Genomic DNA, 19,595 nt, shown 5'->3' with positions numbered 1-19,595 from the left:
TGAGCACGTGTTGGCATTACCCGACACTCATTAGGAGCAGATGGAAGAGATTAAGACTACAGTTTGCTCGCCTTTTAAAACTATTCTAGTATGGCCCGTTGAGCATTCGGGTTTATCCAGGAAAATTCCTACTGATCAGGCCAGATTTTGTGGGATTCATGCAGCACGGAGCTTATTGGAAGCCGCTCATTTTAAGCTCAGGCCCTTGATCAAACCCTACAAAGCCCTGGAAAATTAGCCCTTCGCCTTACTAGTCGAGCATTGTCGCGGCGGGTTGTAATTTATTGCGGGACGAATGTATAAACAGGAAGTTTTGGCTGGCATTATCACGGTGGCGCAGGAATACTTTTGCCGTGACTGATATGCCAGGTGCAGAGACTCTTGACAGTAAGATCAAAGATGTGCAGAAAACTGTACATAGTTACCTCTTATGCAGTAATCTATATACAGGAACACTCCCCTTTTTGTGAACTGATCATTTATACTAAATGGAAACCAAATTGCTTTTAGATGTGGTAAGTATTGCATGATGTTGTAAACTCCACGAGCATGATATCTTTCTGTCACCGTGACATCCATGTAGCCCAACATATCGGTTTCAAAATTCGGAATTCCTGGATGCAAACTTTTGGAGAGTGTCTGCTGAATCAATCAATTTCGTTCATAATTGTTGTAATCCTTCCTCTCCAAGTTGCACAAGACCGCACAATGCCGCTGCCGGAAGCATTGATCGGTCACATGCTCTGTCACAAATTTCCACGTACTCGAGCAGTGCTACAACCCTCGCCACAGAGATCAACAACAAATTGGTCAGTTTAGATCGGGGATGGAAACCGCCTGCGGAGGGATATATAAAGTGTAATAATGATGGGGCTTTTACCATGGAATCGGAGAAAGGATCAATCGCTTGTATTTACAGAGATAGTAAAGGTATTTTAACCGATGTGCTTACCAGATCTGTGCCTGCCCATTGAAGCACTTGGCGAGATCTATGCTACATATCCCGCTCTTCCCAACGGCCGTCCGGCGGGGACTCCATCTTCAGCACTTTGTGATCGAATCTGATTGCTTAAAGTTGGTGGAGATAGTTCGGCGAGCGGCGGCCACCATGGACGGACGCCATCTCTTCGCGATTCTCAACGATCTTCTTCCAGCAATGCCCCTAATCTCTTGCTTCAACATGTTTGGCGTTAGGCAAACCTAGCAGCTATTTGGGCGCTAAAGCCCACAGGGATCAAGGCCACCTACAAGCTGGCTTCTCTTCCCTCCATCTATTTTCCTAAATATTATCTCTTCGGACGCTAAAATTTGCTTTGTATTGATTTATAATCTAATATAAGTTATCTTTCCACCAAAAAAAAAAAAAAAAAAAAAATTTCCGGCGGGCAACTTGTAGTGGTTTGAATTCATGTGGGGATTGAATGCCCTTGGCTGGCCTGCCTTCTTCTTCCATCACTTTCATTTCAAAAAATCTCCAACTAAACATATACGACGAAGTTTGGTGTTTTCCAAGTGCGTTCCTTGAAAATGTATCTGGTCCTGTCAAAGCATGGAGCGGGGACGCCTTATTCTAAGTTTAACAAGTTCTCTTTCACCATTGATTTCTAAATAAGAAAAAGGGAAAAATAAAGAAAATGAAGAAAGATAAATTCACGGAGATATTATTATCGAAAAAATTAAAATCGATCATATTAATATAAGAATTTTTGAAGAAAATTTGATGAATATATCAATAGAACTATTAAATACTTTAAGAAAAAAAAAAGAAACAATATCAAGTAAAAAATCAATACTCATTATAAACTTTAAAATGGTTTATTAATTGCTGTTAAGAAATGGTTTATTAATGCAAAAAAAAGATTAATTAATAAAATATATGTACAAATATCACCTCCTATTTTAATTAATCCTTACCTTTTACTACAGGTGGAGCTTTTATAAAACTTCAGACCATATGTTAAAATCATTATTCTATATAGATATATGTGTTTTGTTTTGTTTTGTTTTGTTTTTTTTTTTTTTTTTTTTGGTCAAAGATAGTGATAGATATACGTGTTGACATGGGCAAAGGCTGTCCACAACTTTAGTTCAAACTCGCTGTGGAGAAATTGCATCTACGCGGAGGAATGGTCGCCTCTCTCACCTGCCATAAACGACCGGACGTACGCGAGAGACTCTGGTGGCATGGAAAAGTGGAAAAATCTCTATAGAACGCCGGTTTCATCCTTAAGGCCGAAGTAGCTCAACTCAAGGAGCACGCCTGTTTCATCAAACATGGCTTCAGTTATACTAGGAATCCTTCTAATACTCGTTTCCACTTCCCCTTTCCACCGAAGCTCAGTTCGGCGGCAACTTGACCTTGGGCAACTCGTTGACGGCGAACGACCAAACTCTTCCTGGTCGTCACCGTCAGGTGAGTTTTCCTTCGGCTTCCGGAGAATGGGAGCAGGAGCTTATTTGTTGGCTATATGGTTCGAAAGATGAGAGACAAGACCATAGTCTGGTCGGCAAATGGCAATAGTCTAGCACCTGAAGGTTCCGAAAGTCCAGTTGACCGCGGACGGTGGGCTGGTGCTTACCGACCCAAGAGGGAGAGGCTGTGGTCTTCTGGCCTGACCGGCACTGGCTTAGCGTATGCGGCCATGCTCGACACGGGGAACTTCATCCTAGCAAGCGCGAACCACGTCAACTTGTGGGATTCGTTCAGCCAACCAACGGATACAATATTGCCTACGCAGCAGTTAGATCTTAGGGCTAATGTTAGCTCGCTATTCCGAAATGAATTACTCCACCGGGAGATTCCTCTTCGCACTGCAACCCGACGGAAATCTCGTGCTCTATTCCCACTCTGGGAGTCTCAGATGCATACTGGGCCACCGACACCATCACCGCTGGCCGTATGGGCTTCCGGTTGATATTCAATCAAAGTGGTCAGGTCTACCTCACGGACAGGAATGGACCGCAGAACTAGTTCAACAAGCGGATATTACCAAAGAGCGATCATGAATACGACGGGGTATTCAGGCAATATATCCACCCTAAGACGGCAAATTCAAGTTCTGTCTGGCCAATGCGCTGGTCGATGGTCTCTTCCCCAGTCCTTCAAATATATGCACGGATCAATCGAGGCGGTACTGGAGTTTGTGGCGAACAGCCTGTACTCTTGCAGACAATCAGAGGCCCCGATGCCGGTGCCCCTGGATATATTCTGTTAGATTCGACGAATGAGATGAACGGATGTAGACAGGACTTCTATCACAGAGGTGTGATGGAAGTAGGCCTGAAAAGACCAGTTTGCTTTGCGTGACATGCTCAATACAGACTGGCCGCAGTCTGACTACGAGGTTAGCGAATCGAAAACTGAGGACTGGTGCCGAGAGGCTTAGCAGCCGATTGTTTTTGCGTAGTCGCTGTTTTCAAAGATGGAAATTGCAGGAAAAAGAATATCCCTCTTTTTAAGTGGTAGGAAGGATTCTAGTGTGGGTGGAAAAGCTCTGATCAAGGTCCGGATAGATAACTCGACTTTGACATCTATAGGAAACGGCCAGAAGAAGAACAAGAACTCAACTCTGGTGATCATTGGATCAGTGCCGTTGAGTAGTTTTGTGTTTTTGAACTTGCTTTTTACTCATTAGCTACTTAATTTATAAAAGCTTCCGATCTAGGGATTCTAAGTTGTCTGACCAGTCCATATCAATCAAGTTACAGGCATGCGGACTTTCACTTATCAGGAGCTTCACGAAGCAACATATGGATTCAAGAAGAATTGGGTAGGGTGCTTTTGGAGACAGTGTACAAAGGTGTTCTTGGATCCAAGGATACAAACTTCGTGGCAGTAAAAGTGTTGGCGACAAAGGACTGGAGAAAGAGAAAAGGAGTTTGAAAGAGAAGTGAGTGCAATTGGCCGAACTGACCACAGAACTTAGTGCAGTTGCTTGGATCTGCAATGAAGGTCAACATCGACTCTTGGTGTATGAATTCATGAGCAATGGCACTTTGGCGGATTTCCTATTTGGCGCTTCAAGGCCCATTGGTACAGAAGAACAGAAATTGCCTGCGATGTTGCACGGGGCTCTCTTATTTACGAGTTGCACCGAGGCATATAATCACGCGACATCAAGCCATAAAATATTCTTCTTGATGGCTCTCTCACTGCAAAAATCTCAGACTTGGGATTAGCTAAGGTATTGTTGATGGCGAACTCTCGCCACCACTGGACTTAGAGGAACTAGAGGTTATTTAGCGCCAGAATGGTTCAGGAATATGCCTATTTCTAGCAAAGTAGATGTTTACAGCTTGACATTTTGTTGGTTGAGCTCATTTGCTGCAGAAAGAACTACAAGCCAGAAGCAAAAATTAAGCTCAAATTGTGCTAGTTGGTGGGTGTATGTTGCTACCACGACGGAGCGTACTTAAGCTAGTGGAGCGATGAGGAGGCATCGAGTGACATAAAAGAGTGAGAAGATTTGTGATGACAGCATTGTGGTGCATCCAGGAAGACCCGGCTTTGAGGCCAACCATGAAGAAAATTACTCAGATGTTGGAAGGGGAGGCATTTGGGAGTCCCGTACCTCAGGTTCAAGCTCTTTTTTACGAGTTCAATATGATTTTGCTTATTTAAGACCACTATTATGCTTGTAATCATAGAAAAGTACTCGTATTATGTAAGTGCTATTACATATCTTTGTCTTCACATGGATCCTAATTAAATAAGCTATATCATCGAGTCAAGTTTAACATTTCTCTCATATGTATCCAAGAGAGAATGGGTTGATGATCGTCACGAAGGGATTGCATGCGAGGCCGAATGCAACTATCAAAGCATTTTCATCGACATTTTGCTTCATGAAAATTGCATTTTGACACGGTGAAAGAGTATTTTAACTTGATCAACCAAAACAGACCTTATTTGCTAATTAGATGATGAAAGCATATGAAACTTGCCGATCCTCGAGTCATGGATCATTGACTGGAATCCCAGGCCCAACGGTTCTGCTGCTTTTTATTCATACGGGAGGATACTCACTTCCTTTTGGCAACCAACTTCTTCTAGACCAAAAGATCCCGGTCTGCAAATCACGTAGTTGGAAGTATAATTTGAGGTGGCTAGCAAGTTTAAAGTTTGAATAGGTGACACTACAAAATCTTGACAAATTAAAATAGAATAGAATGAGTCAAGATTAAAGTTTGAATAAAGAGGTTAGATTACGGAATGCGGTAGCACGAGACTTTGAATCACCCAGACAAGTGTGCAATAAATAGTAGCAATAAACAATAAGAATCTGAAGAAAAGAAAATTGTACATGAAATTTATAGTGGTTTAGTTTAGATTAGGCCCACGTCCATTCTCTACATTAACAACCTACTAGCTAGATTCCACTTACCAATGAATGGTTACGGTCAAGTTGTGCCGCTTATACCCAATTGCTTCTATCCAAAGCTGGTGCTGCTCATACTCAAGTCGATAGGACTCACTATTATACACCAAAACACACACTAACACTATCAACAAGTCTCAAATAATAATAAATTTAAGCTCACAAAGATAAGCATGTGGTCAAAGTTTGCTTAGATTTGGAATATAAATTCAATGCTTTGTCTCTTATTGGCTCCTCGGCTCCGGTATGTGGTGAAGTTTGCTTCTTTATTTACTATTTTGATTTTTGTAGGACACCGCTGCAAATTTCCCTGTCCGTACCACGCCTTTGAAACGTTCAATTTCCACAGTGACCTCTGTCGCTTAGGCGCACATGACAACCATTATTTCCGGAATAGTTTAGGCAGAAATATTTTCTATTCTAGAAGTGTTTCTAAGCAAAAATAACTTAGTTTGATAACGACACAAAATTTTTATTCTAAAAATAAAAATTCGTTTGATAACAGCATAAAATTTCTTCGCTTTCGGACCCGTGGCGGCAATGCTGTTTATTTAATATAAAAAATAAAAATAAAAATGATTTAGTAACAAAAAAATAAAGAATAAAATAAAATAAAATAAAATAAATCATAAAAAAATAAAAAATATCATTTTATTTTAAAATTAAAATATCAACAAAAATAAATTTATTTTATTTATTTATATTTTATTTTATTTTGCGAATAAATTTATTTTAAAATGAATAAAATAAAAAATAAAAAATAAATTTATTTGGCAAAACACTCAAGGCAAATAAAAATAAATTTAATAATTTATTAAATTTATTTTTAATAAAATAATTTATTTTTATTTATCATAAATAAATTTATTTTTAATAAATTTAATAAAATAAAATAAAATGATAAATTTTTATTTTTAATAAAATGAGAGAGGCGGATGAGGAGGAGGAGGCAGAGACGTGAGAGGAGATGAGGGAGGACTCACGAAATTGGGGGATTTAGTGGGTGAAATTATTTCGATTTATAACAATCGATTCTTGAAATAGAAATCTGATACAGAAATAGAAAAGCGAGTAAATTTATCAAACGGGTTTCTATTCTAGAAACGGGTCTGGAATAGAAAAATTATTTACGGAATAGAAATTTTGGTTATCATGCACCCCCTTTGATTTCCGCTGGAATCAAATCTTCGTGTTTTGGTCAAAAAAACATTTTCCAACTCCCAAAATCTCCTCCTCCGACGTTTCAGTCCAAAGTCTTCTAAATTTGTCTGTTTCTCCTTGGAAATTTCTGAGTCGCGGCCGAAGCTTAGTGGCTCCGCCCAAGCAGAATTACCTTTTCAAAATTTCACGTACGGAGAAACTAAGAAACACGGCTACTCAGTCATGTTTCGTGCGGCACTTTTCAATATGTTAAAATTTATAAATCTTGTTGGTTATATCATGTAACTTGTTGGTTCAAATTTCAAGCAGAAATGCCGTGGAAATACTGACATGCGAAGCATTGATATGACATGTGTAGCCTGTGTCGATAAATGCATTTAAAAAATAAATAATTACGTGTTGGGACACGTTATATATTAAATTTATATTTTTATATATACATAAGCTTGAAGATTTCTTGGACATCTAATGATGGAATAGATATTTATTTGGACTTTTCTTCCCCTCAACTTCTCGAGCAAGCCTCGCGCGCCTCCTCCGTCCCCATCTCCTTCGCTGCTCTCGCTTTCAATTTCATTTCTCGGCAGCTTCAGCTTCTTTCATTTCCTTGGGGCAGCTCGACTTCTTCATTTTCTTGTTGCTGTGTTCACCGATCCCCAATCAGCCACCACACGTCCTCTCCTCTACCGTTTCCTCCACTCACCGCCAGCCCAATCTTCATTGCAGCTTCACTTCTTCATTTTGTTTTACCGAAGCAGCCACGGTCGCTCCTCTCCACTACCTTTTGTCCCCCTCAGTCAACCCAGTAGAATTCTCCAAGTGAAGCCATTTGTTGACTCAGCAAGCCGCTCCACGCGTCCGTGCGTCCCTCATTCGCCCACCATCCCCTGGACGAAACGAGCTCCGCCGAGCCTTCTCCTCGCTGCAGCCACGTTTCCTCCCGTCTCGCCTCACGCATTTTCAAGTGGCTTCGCTCCTTGCCGCGTCAACCCAAGTCCAGCGGCCATTTGAGCTTCAGCCCGCGCAAGTTCAGCGAGCCCAGCAGCCCACATCTCAGCCTGTTAGTTGGGCTCGGTAGCCCGCAAGCCACTCGAAGTCAGCCCGCGAATTCAGCCCGCAGGTTCAGTCAAGCCCAGTAGCCCGCAGTGTTTCCAGCCCGTTAGGCCAAAGCCCACACGCCTGTAGCAAGCCCAACCACCTTCCAGCATCTCAGTCCACCCATCAGTTGTATTATGGGCTTTGTTAGGTCTTTTAGCCCGGTCCAAGCCCCGTTGACGCCGAAAGTTCGGGTTATGGCCGCCGTCGCTGCCGTCGCGAGTGAACCGATTCTCGCATCGGTGAGTTTATGCACTAAACTCTACTTAGTAGGCTAATGACGTTTAAGGGTTTTATATTTAATTAAGCTTAGATTAGTGTAGTTATTAGTTTATTTAATTAATTTAGGTTAGTTAGATTAGTAATTTAGGTGGTTATAAATTGTAATTAGTTAGTTTATTATATGGCCTAGTAGTTAGAATGGTTAGGATAATTTAATTAGTTCAATAGGTAGTTAGATTAACAATTTTAAGCCTAAGTTTGCATTTATTGAATTAATGTATTTATTTAATTAATTTCGGTAATTAATTAATTATTAAATTATTTTCTGGAAATTAGATCGGGATAACCGGTGATGAATTTTGTGCTGATTACAATTGTGTGGTTAATTTACACAATGTCAGTGTTCATTTGTGCGAATTGATAGAAACTATAATTTTGGGTATTTATTTTAAAAAATTAAGTAATTTCAATAATTAATTAGAAATTACCAGGGCGTTGGTTTATAACGCCAAAAATATTTTCAGACACGATATAAATAGTGGGATTTTCTAAAGTAAAGATATGGAAATTTTGGCTCGGGCCGGCCAGTGTACACACGATGATTTTATCGGAGTATCATTAATGTATTGAAAATAGGCCTAGACATTATTTTTAATTGAGGAATTTAAGTGCGAAGCACAATGTCCCTTGGCCGGGATTGGATAATCGTGTGCCGCTTAATAAATTCGTCATCCGTTATGTGTCGGGTGAGCGTGCTTTCAAGTGGAAAATTGTCTTGAGGTAGATGTTGTCGTGCTCGATGGGGCAAGATGACGCTTAGCTATGTGATGGATAAATCCACTATGTGACGGATAGATCCACTGTATGTCAGATAAATCCGCTTTGTGATGGATAGATCTGCTAGGTGATGGATAAATTCGATATGTGATAGATAGATGTTGTATGTCGAGATAAATCCGCTATGTGACGGATAGATCTGCTAGGTGATGGATAAATTCGCTATGTGACGGATAGATCCTTTGTATGTCCCATTATGTGACGGAAAAGATTCGCCGTATGTCGGTTAGATCTGCCATGTGACGTTAGGTCGTGCTTGTGTGACCGTAATCACTTGAAATGCATGATTGACTAAGATGTGATTTAAGGCACTCCATCGAATCGAGTGTTATTGCTGCATATGGTCATGATATGAACCGTGCTGATATGCGGGGAAAGAACCGAGATGAGATAAGTTTTCTGCTCTAATTGTGTGATTGTGTGGTTAGGGCGCCTCTAGGCGTATTATCCTCTTTATCGGGGTTTAGAGCGTGAACTTACTGAGATTTATATCTCACCCCGTTGTGGGTTTTAATTTTTCAGGATCGTAGAGTAGAGGACCTGGAGTCGAGCTGAGGAGATCTGAGGTGTGTGTCAGATAGGACCGTTTCTTTGAGAGCTGGTCTTTTGAAGTCTTTTGGTTGTTGACTTTTGAACTTGACTCAGTTGGTTTATAAAAGCATGTTCTGTTTGTGAATTTGTTGTTCTGCTTTTCTATCCCGAGATGATTACTGTCAGGGGATTTGTTTTCGCTTCCGCACGTGCAATAAAAAGAAAGGGTCGGCGACTCGTTCTGGGAAGTCGCACGTTTTATCAACCACCGAGGATGGGCATGCGCTTGAGGATCGGGCGTGACAAAACTAGTAATTTAAGAGTGAATATGATAAGTTACCAATATGGGTCTTGCTATAAGTTAAGTTATTAAGAAAGTAAGGAATTTGCCATTGGAAATATAACCTTGGTTATTAACTTACCGTGGGAATAAGTAACTCACCAATGTAGGCCCGCTTTTTAGCATAATAAGTCGCAACAATTTGAGATTTATTAACACCAATTCAATCGTAAATTGTAAAACTCCCTCATTAAAGTTAGTAAGTAGCAGTGAAATTAGCAACATGTCTGCTCTCTCTTAAGGTAGTAAGTATCACGTAAAGTACGAAATTTGCCGAAGGTCTTACTTAACTTATTTCGGAGGTTGTCTTTGGAGATTACCAGTACAGTTAAGGACTGCGAAAGTAGTAATTTTTCAAAGTAAGCTTGCTTTTAGCTTAACAAGTTACAACCGGTGAAATAATAAATTATCAACTTCTTTAGAGATTGATCACGTATCTGATGAACCCACTTGAAAATTTTTAAAGCACTTGAGAGTTCACTACTTGACGTAGGGTGACAACATCATGATTCCACTAGAGAGTTACTAATTGCTTGACGGGCTCACTTGTAAAATTTTAAATCACCTGGTGATGTGCCACTATATACCAGATTCTAACGAGATAAAATCTTCATTTTGTATGTTAAAGCTCTGGGTAATCTAGAGAAGTTACTATTTGAGGATGATGACATCATTTTATCTTTGGTTAGTTACTAATTGACCGAAAGGGCCTCATTGTAAAACTCTAGAAAACTGTTTTGTATTTTCCTGATAATTTACCGGTTAATTGACAGTTTCCCTTAAAAAATCTAAAACACTTGCTAATCTACTGCTAGATTAGCAAGTGTTTTCATCCTTGAGGCTGCAGTAGCTTGACTCAAGGAGCACCTCTAGTTTCCATCTCATATGGCTTCAGTGATGCTCCGAATCCTTCTGCTGCTCGTTACCCTTCCACTTTCCGCCAAAGCTCAGACCAACGGCAACCTCACCTTGGGCTCCTCGTTAACGGCGGATGACCAGAACTCTTCCTGGCTGTCTCCGTCAGGCGAGTTCACCTTCGGGTTCCGGAAAATGGGACAAGGGGCTCATTTGCTGGCAATATGGTTTGAGAAGATAGAGGACAAGACCATTGTCTGGTCGGCGAATGGTGATAATTTAGCGCCAGAAGGTTCGAAGATCCAGTTGACCACCGATGGCCGACTGGTGCTAGCCGACCCAAATGGAAGAGAGTTGTGGTCTCCTAGCCTGACTGTCGCTGGTATAGCGCATGCGGCCATGCTTGACACGGGAAACTTTGTCCTAGTTAGCCAGAACTACGTCAACTTGTGGGAGACGTTCAGCCAACCGACCGACACGATGCTGCCTACGCAACAGTTAGATCTGTTGAGAAGATCACCGCCTCTCTCTCCTAGAACTCTCCAGATCTCTCTCTCTCTTTACTCGTCCGGATCTCTCTCCACTTCTCCAGACTTTTCTCTCTAGACAATTCTTCAGCTTCAGCCGCAATTGTTGACCCAACAACTTGCAATAAAATAATAGGAAGATGATGTGGGAAGTCGGTGGATGTGCCAACTTTGTTCCCTATAAATAGGGCTCTTGCCCATTGAGCGTGAGAGGTAGAGTGGTAGAGAGTCTTGTGTGTGTAGTGGCGTGGAGTGCGTGCGTGAGGTGTGTGGGTGTGTGTATAGGGGTCTTGAGAGTGTGTTAAGTAGAGTGTGCTGTATATGCATGAGAGTGTGAGAGGAGTTGTGTAGAATTGTAAGAGTGTTGTATGTGGTGTAAGGAAATATTGTAATAGTTAAATTCATATTTCGTGAATTATATTTGTATCACGTTTCCGCAAAGTTCAACAAGATCGAGGGACTAAAGTTAATGCTCGCTACTCTGAAATGAATTACTCCACTGGGAGATTCCACTTCAAGCTAAAAAACGACGGAAATCTCGCATTCTATGCCACTTCTGACCCGTGGCTTGCCTCAGATACTTACTGGGTAAGCAACACCAATGATAGCGGCTTCAGATTGATATTCAATCAAAGTGGTCAGGTCTACCTCACGGCTAGGAATGGAACACTGCTCAAACTTGTCACCTCAAACACAGTCCCGACCAACGAGTTTTACCAAAGAGCAATCCTAGAATACGACGGGGTCTTCAGGCAATATGTTCACCCTAAGGGCAAATTCAAGTTCTGCCTTGGCACTGGGCTGGTCGATGGTCTCTTCCCCGATCCCTCAAATATATGCCAGAGCATCAGGCAAACTACGAGTTCTGGAGCTTGTGGCTTCAATAGCTACTGTGCTCTTGGAGACGACCAGAGGCCCCGATGCCACTGCCCACCGGGATATATTCCATTAGATTCAACAAACGAGATGAATGGATGCAGACAGGACTTCGTACCGCAGAGTTGTGATAGAAGTAGGCCCAAAGCAGACCAGTTCGCATTGCATGAAATGCTCCGTACAAACTGGCCAATGAATGATTACGAGCGTACTGCAGCACAAACCGAGGACAGGTGCAGAGAGGCTTGTTTGGCTGATTGTTTTTGCGCAGTTGCTATTTTTGGCGGTAGCGGAACTTGCTACCAAAAGAAGATCCCTCTTTCCAACAGAAGGAAGGATCCTAGTGAGGTTGGAAAAGCTCTGATCAAGGTCAGGATAAATAACTCCACTTCAAAATCTACGAGAGATGGAAACAAGAATTCCACTCTGATTATCATCGGATCGGTACTGTTGAGTAGCTCTGTCTTTGTGAACTTGCTTTTACTCCTCATCACCTATTTAATTTATAGAAGCTTCCGATCTAGGGATTCTAAGTTGTCAAAACCAGTCCGAGATCAACCAAGCCATAGGTATGCAGACTTTCACTTATCGGGCTTCAAGAAGCAACGAGATGAATTCAAAGAAGAACTAGGTAGGGGTGCTTTTGCAATAGTGTACTGAGGTGTTCTTGGATCCAAGGATACAAACTTCGTGGCAGTAAAAGTGTTGGCGACAAGGACCGGAGAAAGCGAAAAGGAGTTTGAAAGAGAAGTGAGTGCAATTGGCCGAACTGACCACAAGAACTTAGTGCAGTTGCTTGGATACTGCAATGAAGGTCAACACCGACTACTAGTGTATGAATTCATGAGCAATGGCACTTTGGCGGACTTCCTATTTGGCGCTTCAAGGCCCAGCTGGTACTAAAGAATAGAAATTGCCTGCGATGTTGCGCGGGGCTCTCTTACTTGCCCGTTGATTGCACCAGGCATATAATCCACTGAAATAGAAAAGTATTTCTGTTCCGGGGAACAATTTTTGAACAAAATACGCGTGAAACATCAAGCCACAAAATATTCTTCTTGACGGCTCTCTCCACCGCAAAAATATCGGACTTCGGAATAGCCAAGCTCTTGATGGTGAACCAAACACGAACCATCGGCCTCGCATGGCTGGAGTCGAAGGAACCAAAGGTTATTTAGCGCGTAATGGTTCGGGAATATGCCTATTTCAAGCAAGGTAGATGTTTACAGAAATTAGGCATTTGTTGGTAGAGCTCATACATTGCAAGGTAAAGAACTACAAGCCGAAGCAGAAATTGAATCTCAAATTGTGCTAGTTGACTGGGCGTATGACTGCTACCACGACGGGAGCGTACTTAAGCTAGTGGAGAGCGATGAGGAGGCATCGAGTGACATAAAGAGGGTGAGAAGATTTGTGATGACAGCATTGTGGTGCATCCAGGATGACCCGGCTTTGAGGCCAACCATGAAGAAAATCACTCAGATGTTGGAAGGAGATGTTGAAGTCCCAGTACCTCCAATTTCAAGCTCTTTTATCAGTTCAATATGATTTTGCTTATTAAGACAAGCAGCCGTAATCATGAAAAGTACTCGTATTGTCTCGTTAGTGCTATTATGCCGGATCAAACATTTCATAATGTCTTCGCATGGATCCCGCTCAAATAAGCTAAATCATCAGTCAATCTTAACATTCCCTCGCATGTATCCAAGAGAGAACGGGTTGACGATTGTCGCAAATGGGATTGCATGTGAGGCCGCATGCATTAATTGAGAGACTACGATGTTTGAGTGACCAAGTAACTATATATCAAATAATGCAGAACCAGTCGCCGAAAAATTTAAAGTCACATGCATTATTCTGTTGAATCCCAGTCCACAAATCACGTAGTTGGAAGCATAATCAAACGATCTTTCTTCTCGATGCATCTATTGAGAATTAGCGAGAAGCAACACAATGTAGACAATTTTTCCAAGCAATATGTATTCCTTTCCAAATGATCATTGGAGATCTTGTATAAACAAAGCAGCGAGCTACGGTCAAAGCCATTCCATAACGGGTCCAAACAGGACTAACTAGAAAATACACCAAGACGACGAGACGAGACAATGGAAAGACCTCGAGATCAAATCTAACGATCGATCTCGCACCAGCAGCAATGGGTTCGATTACATGTTTGTCTTCTGTCTTTCGGTTGTTTCGCTTTGGAAAAGTCTGCTTGCAACAATTTCATAGAAGTAGATGACTGCCCCCGTTCATGCACCTGGCGAAGCAGAAATTTGCTAGACAATTATGAGCTTGTTCCCTTTGCATGCATGCATGAGGCCATTCCATTCAATGCTTATACTTTCTTCCTTGTCCAATGTATGCTTAATTTAAGAGCATGTGGCCCAATGTCATCTTCACCTAGTTAGGCCACGACTTGGTTCACTCTCCTTGGGATTTTTTATGATGCTACTTAGAAATAAAAATACTCCCAAGGTGAATATTTGCTAATCACCGTCTTAATGATGTATGAGTTCAAATGATATATCGATGCAAATAGCGAGATTGGTGAGAGTTGTTACACGACTTCAGGATTGAAAAAGCTCATCACCAAGGCCTACATGAAAACCACTTGCCAAGTATATAGTGCTTCTTTGGCTCACCTTGAGGAAGAATCCACCTTTGAAGGATACAAAGACCGGGAGTAATCCACTATCCAAAGATATTTACTCATAAAGAGGAAAATCTCAAAAATTCATACACTCAAAATTCACTGTTTTACATTTGAGAATTCGTCTTATTATATAGAGGGATAATTACATAGGAAATAGACTAAACATTAAACATGAGAAACTATCTAATTAATTAAAGACATAGGAATTAGAAAAGCACAATAATGACCAAGGATCTAGACAATGCATTAAAACATCTAGAGACTTGAACTTTGGCTCCTTGAAAATTGCAACACACTTAAGGGCCCGTTTGGTTCAAATTTGGGGGAATGCCTTTGGGAGAATGCAAATACCTTTGAGATAAAATGGGGTTTCTGAAATGTTGCACCGTTTGCTAAATTGTAGTTTCAAACAGCATTTAAATGCAACTTTAGTATAATACCGTTTGGCAAAAATAATATTTGTAATGGGCTTTTGCTTTTGCTTTTATTTTTTAAAAATTTGAAAATCAAATTTGACGGTCGGCACCGCCGGCCAAGCGCCGAACAGCGGATGAGTCGCCCGAGGTTGAGACCTCAAGTGACACCGTCGCCGCTGGAGGTGTGACCTCGGCACCCGAGGTCACGAGGCCGATCTCTGGCGGCCTAAGGTTGTACGAACCCGGGCGGCGTCGCACAGGGTTTGCATGCGCCGGTGACGCCGCCCGAGGTCGCGCGACCTCGAGATGACATCGCGGGTCGCGCCACGCCTGGCGGTGGTCACCGGGACGCGCGACCCTTAGGCGGCGGTGCCGGCTACCCGAAGAAGCCTGGGGCGGGGAAGAAGAAGATGAACAGGAAAGAAGATGGGCGGGGAAGAGAAGAAGACGAAGGGGAGAGACGATGAAGGCGGCTCTTGGGAGAGCCCGATGGGCGGGGAAGAAGAAGATGAACGGAAAGAAGATGGGCGGGGAAGAGAAGAAGACGAAGGGGAGAGACGATGAACAATGACGGTGGCATTTCCAAAATGCCGAATGCCCAAAGTAGCCTCCCCGGCTTTCGAGATTCGGCATTCGAAATGCTCATATTTGGGCAAATGAGCTTTCAAAAACTTTGCCAAACACTAAAAATTTTCCCCAAGGGGCCAAAGCCCTTTGGGAAAGTCCAACCAAACGGGGCCTTAAGACTTCCTAATGACACTTGACTGGATGCAAAGTAATTAAAATAGACTATAAATTCGTTCGTCTTGGGCAGTCTAATGGACATCTTTGAAGATCACCAAACAACAAAGGAAATTGTCCAGAATAGCCTTCAATTGTTAGATAGTCTATTAGTAGTCTCGGATCGATAATAAACATGTATGTCGATGTCTGAATAGCCGATCGACAACTATGAAATTGACAACTTGTCCATTGAAGCGACAACTTTTCCGCATAATTGACATCTTCCACTTGAATCAATTGATGAAGCCCAATGCTCACACCTCAATTTCCCGAGGTTATTGAAGTTTTGTCCTCAATTTTGTCATTGCTTCATGTCCTCAATTACTCCGTTAGGAGATTCCACTTCATACCCCAACCGAGCCGGTCATCTCAAATGCTTACTAGATTAGCAACGCCTTGGGTACTGGCTACCACTTGATATTCAGTCAAAGCGGTTAGGTCTACGTCTTCACGCTAGGAATGGAACGGTACTCAATATCGTCACCTCAGACACCATCCCCACCTGCGGATTTTACAAAAGAGCGATCCTTGAATATGGCGGGGTCTTCAAGCAGTATGTCCACCCTAAGACGGCATATTCGAGTTCCAGCTGGGCAATGGGCTAGCCGACGGTCTCTTCCCCGGTCCCTTCAAATATATGCATGAGGATCACACGAGATACCGGTCCCGGAGTTTGTGGCTTCAACAACTAGTGTACTCATGGAGACAATCGGATTCAGAGGCCCTGATGCCACTGCGCACTTGGATATATTACATTAGATTCGATGAACGAGATCAACGGATGCAAACAGGACTTCGTATCACAGAGTTGTGATGGAAGTAGGCCTGAAAAGGACTAGTTTGCTTTGCGTGACGTGTTCAATACAGACTGGCCATGGTATGATTACGAGCTTAGTGCATCACAAACCGAGGACTGGTCTTTGAGAGGCTTGCTTGGCTGATTGTTTTTGTGCAGATCACTTGCTTTTCAAGATGGAAATTGCTGGAAAAAGAAGAAACCTCTTTTCAATGGTAGGATGGATCCAAGTGTGGGTGGAAAAGCTCTGATCAAGGTCAGGATAGATAACTCGACTTTGACATCTCCAGGAAACGGCCAGAAGAAGAACAAGAACTCAACTTTGGTGATCATGGGATCAATGTTGTTGAGTAGTTCTATGTTTTTGAACTTGCTTTTACTCCTCTTTAGCTATTTAATTTATAAAAGCTTCCTATCTAGAGGTTCTAAATTTTCACGACCAGTCCAGATCAACTAAGCCACAAGCATGCCAACTTTCACCTATCAGGTGCTTCAAGAAGCAATGGATGGATTCAAAGAACTGGGCAGGGGTACTTTTGGAACAGTGTACAAAAGTGTTCAAGGCCTAGCTGGTGCAAAAGAATAGAAATTGCCTTGTGGTGTTAAAAGGGGCCTCTCTTACTTGCATGAGGATTGCACTAGGTGTATAATCCACTGCAACATCAAGCCGCAAAATATTCTTCTTGATGGCTCTCTCGCTGCAAAAATATCAGACTTCATATTAGCTAAGCTCTTGATGGCAAACCCAACATGAATCGCCAGGCGTAAGATGAACCAAAGGTTATTTAGCGCCAGAATGGATCAGGAATATGACTATTTCTGCTAAAGTAGATGTTTGCAGCTTCGGCGTTTTTTGCTTGAGCTCACCTGCTGCAAAAAGAACTATAAGCCGGGAGCCAAAAGTGAAGCTCAAAGTGTATTGATCGACTAGGTGTACTACTGCTACCATGATAGGAATCTACTTGTGCTAGTGGAGAGTGACAAGGAGGCGTCAAGCGACATAAAGATGGTGAGAAGATTTGTGATGACGGCACTGTGGTGCATCCGGGAAGATGGGAGATATGTCCCGGGTCTGCAGTCGTCACATTCTCCCCCTTAAGCCACAAGGTCCTTTGTGGCCCCACACGCGGTCGAGAGTCGGTTCTAATACCATTTGTAATGACTCGGGTCCCACTGTGTAATATTGTCCGCTTTGGACAATGAGTCATCATGGCTTTAAAACATGTCACACAATTAAAGGGACTCCAAGCCTTATAAACTAGCCTAGGACTCCCACCTAAGCGATGTGGGACTAGAGAGGACCCTCCCCTTCCTTGGGCTGTCACATTGTTAGTGCTCCTACGCTAGAATAGACATTGTCATAATATGTTCACATAAATCCAGCTTAAATAAGCTAAATCTATCCAAAGTTTGAAATTCATTCGCATGTTGGCAATTGTTGGCAAAATAGTTTTAAATCTCTTAGGAATTCTTCGTGAATCATATTCCATTATGTCGCAGTAAAACTAATGTGACCCCATCAATGCATTTCCATCAACCGTTTTGCTTCATCAAAATTGCATTGGATGCAGTAAAAGAGTATCTTAACCTCATCGAAGCAAAACAGATCTTATCTGCTAAATTTGAATGGTGGGAAACCATATGAAACTTGCGATCCTCAAGTCGAGGATCGGTACCTGAACTCCTAATTTCGAAAGGTCTGCTGCTTTTCTATTCACTCAGATGGGACTTTCACTTCCTTTTGGCAACCAACTTCATATAGACCAAAGAAATCAGAGTCCACAAATCACGTGGTTGGAAGCATAATCAAACGAACTTTCTTCTCGATTGATCTGTTGAGAAATTGCGCGAAGTGACAAAAGAAAGACAATACTCTAGGCATACATATAACTTTCCAAATGATCATTGAAGATCTTGTATAAACCACTCAGCCAGCTACTGTTAATGCCATTGGACAATGGGTCCAAACCGGAGGAAACTGGAAAATATACCAAGACAATGGAAAGATCTAGAAGATCCAAATCTAGCATCGATTTGCATGAGAAGGTTAAAGGGTTCGATTTCATAGTTGTTTTTGTAACTATGGGGTCTTCCAGCTCGTTGCTATTGTTCGATGTCATTTTTATTCAACAAAACGGACAATATTTGGTTCTAGGTCTTCTCTTTTGTTGGTTTCACTTTGGAATAGTCTGCTTGCGCCAATTTTATAGAAGTAGATGAATGCCCTTAATACACCTAGGCGAAGCAATTTTTATTTTTATTCGGATATGATAAAAATTTTAAGAGGAAGGAGATTACTCCATGTTAAGGTTAGGGCATAACACGGGTCAAGAAAGTTTTATAATGGATTTACAGTAGCGGGATTTCAACCCCAGCATGCTGCGCAAAGAGTTCAAATCTTACTAGCGGCGAAGTAGAGATTTATTGCACATAAACACCGCAAAAAAACGAGGTGTCTCTTGTTACTTAAAAAAATCTCCAAGGTGGAAAAACGAGGTGAGGAAAATGATGTTGAAGGCTTCAATTTTCTCGCCAATTTGAACTCCCATGATGTAGCAAATACCACAATCCCCTTAACAGCGATGAATTGTAGGGAGTTGCTAAGGGTTAACAAATTAAATCCCTAATTTTATGAAAATGTCTCGAAATATATAATAGGCAAAAATTTAAGTGTCAATAGTGAGGGTCCAAGCAAGAGCCATGTCTATCCAGCCCAATTTGTGAGTAAACCAAGCTCCTTTCAAGTTCATCCATCTCTAATCTTCATCACCTGGACGTCCTAAGAGGTATCCGGACTTGGTCTGTTTACTGAGCATAGAATTAAAGTTTAAAATTGAGCATGTTAGCTTTCCATGCTTCGATGGGTGTCCACCATATTTTTATTAAGTTATTGACTTGATACTTCATTGATCCTCTATAAGCTCTAAATGCTCTATATTTTTATGTTATTAGTCTATTACATGTCCTAAAACTTATTATAAAAGTGTAATCAAATCCTTAAACTTTAAAAAAAGTACAATAAAATTTTAAAACTTTTTAAATCGGTTTACTCAAGTTTCTACATTAACTCCGTCCTATTTGGTTATTAGAAAAAGTTGATGCGACTTTTTTTAACCATATTT

This window comes from Eucalyptus grandis, chromosome 3, assembly GCF_016545825.1.
Source record: "Eucalyptus grandis isolate ANBG69807.140 chromosome 3, ASM1654582v1, whole genome shotgun sequence".
In the NCBI taxonomy this organism is placed as follows: domain Eukaryota; kingdom Viridiplantae; phylum Streptophyta; class Magnoliopsida; order Myrtales; family Myrtaceae; genus Eucalyptus; species Eucalyptus grandis.
This window is presented reverse-complemented; position numbering follows the sequence as displayed.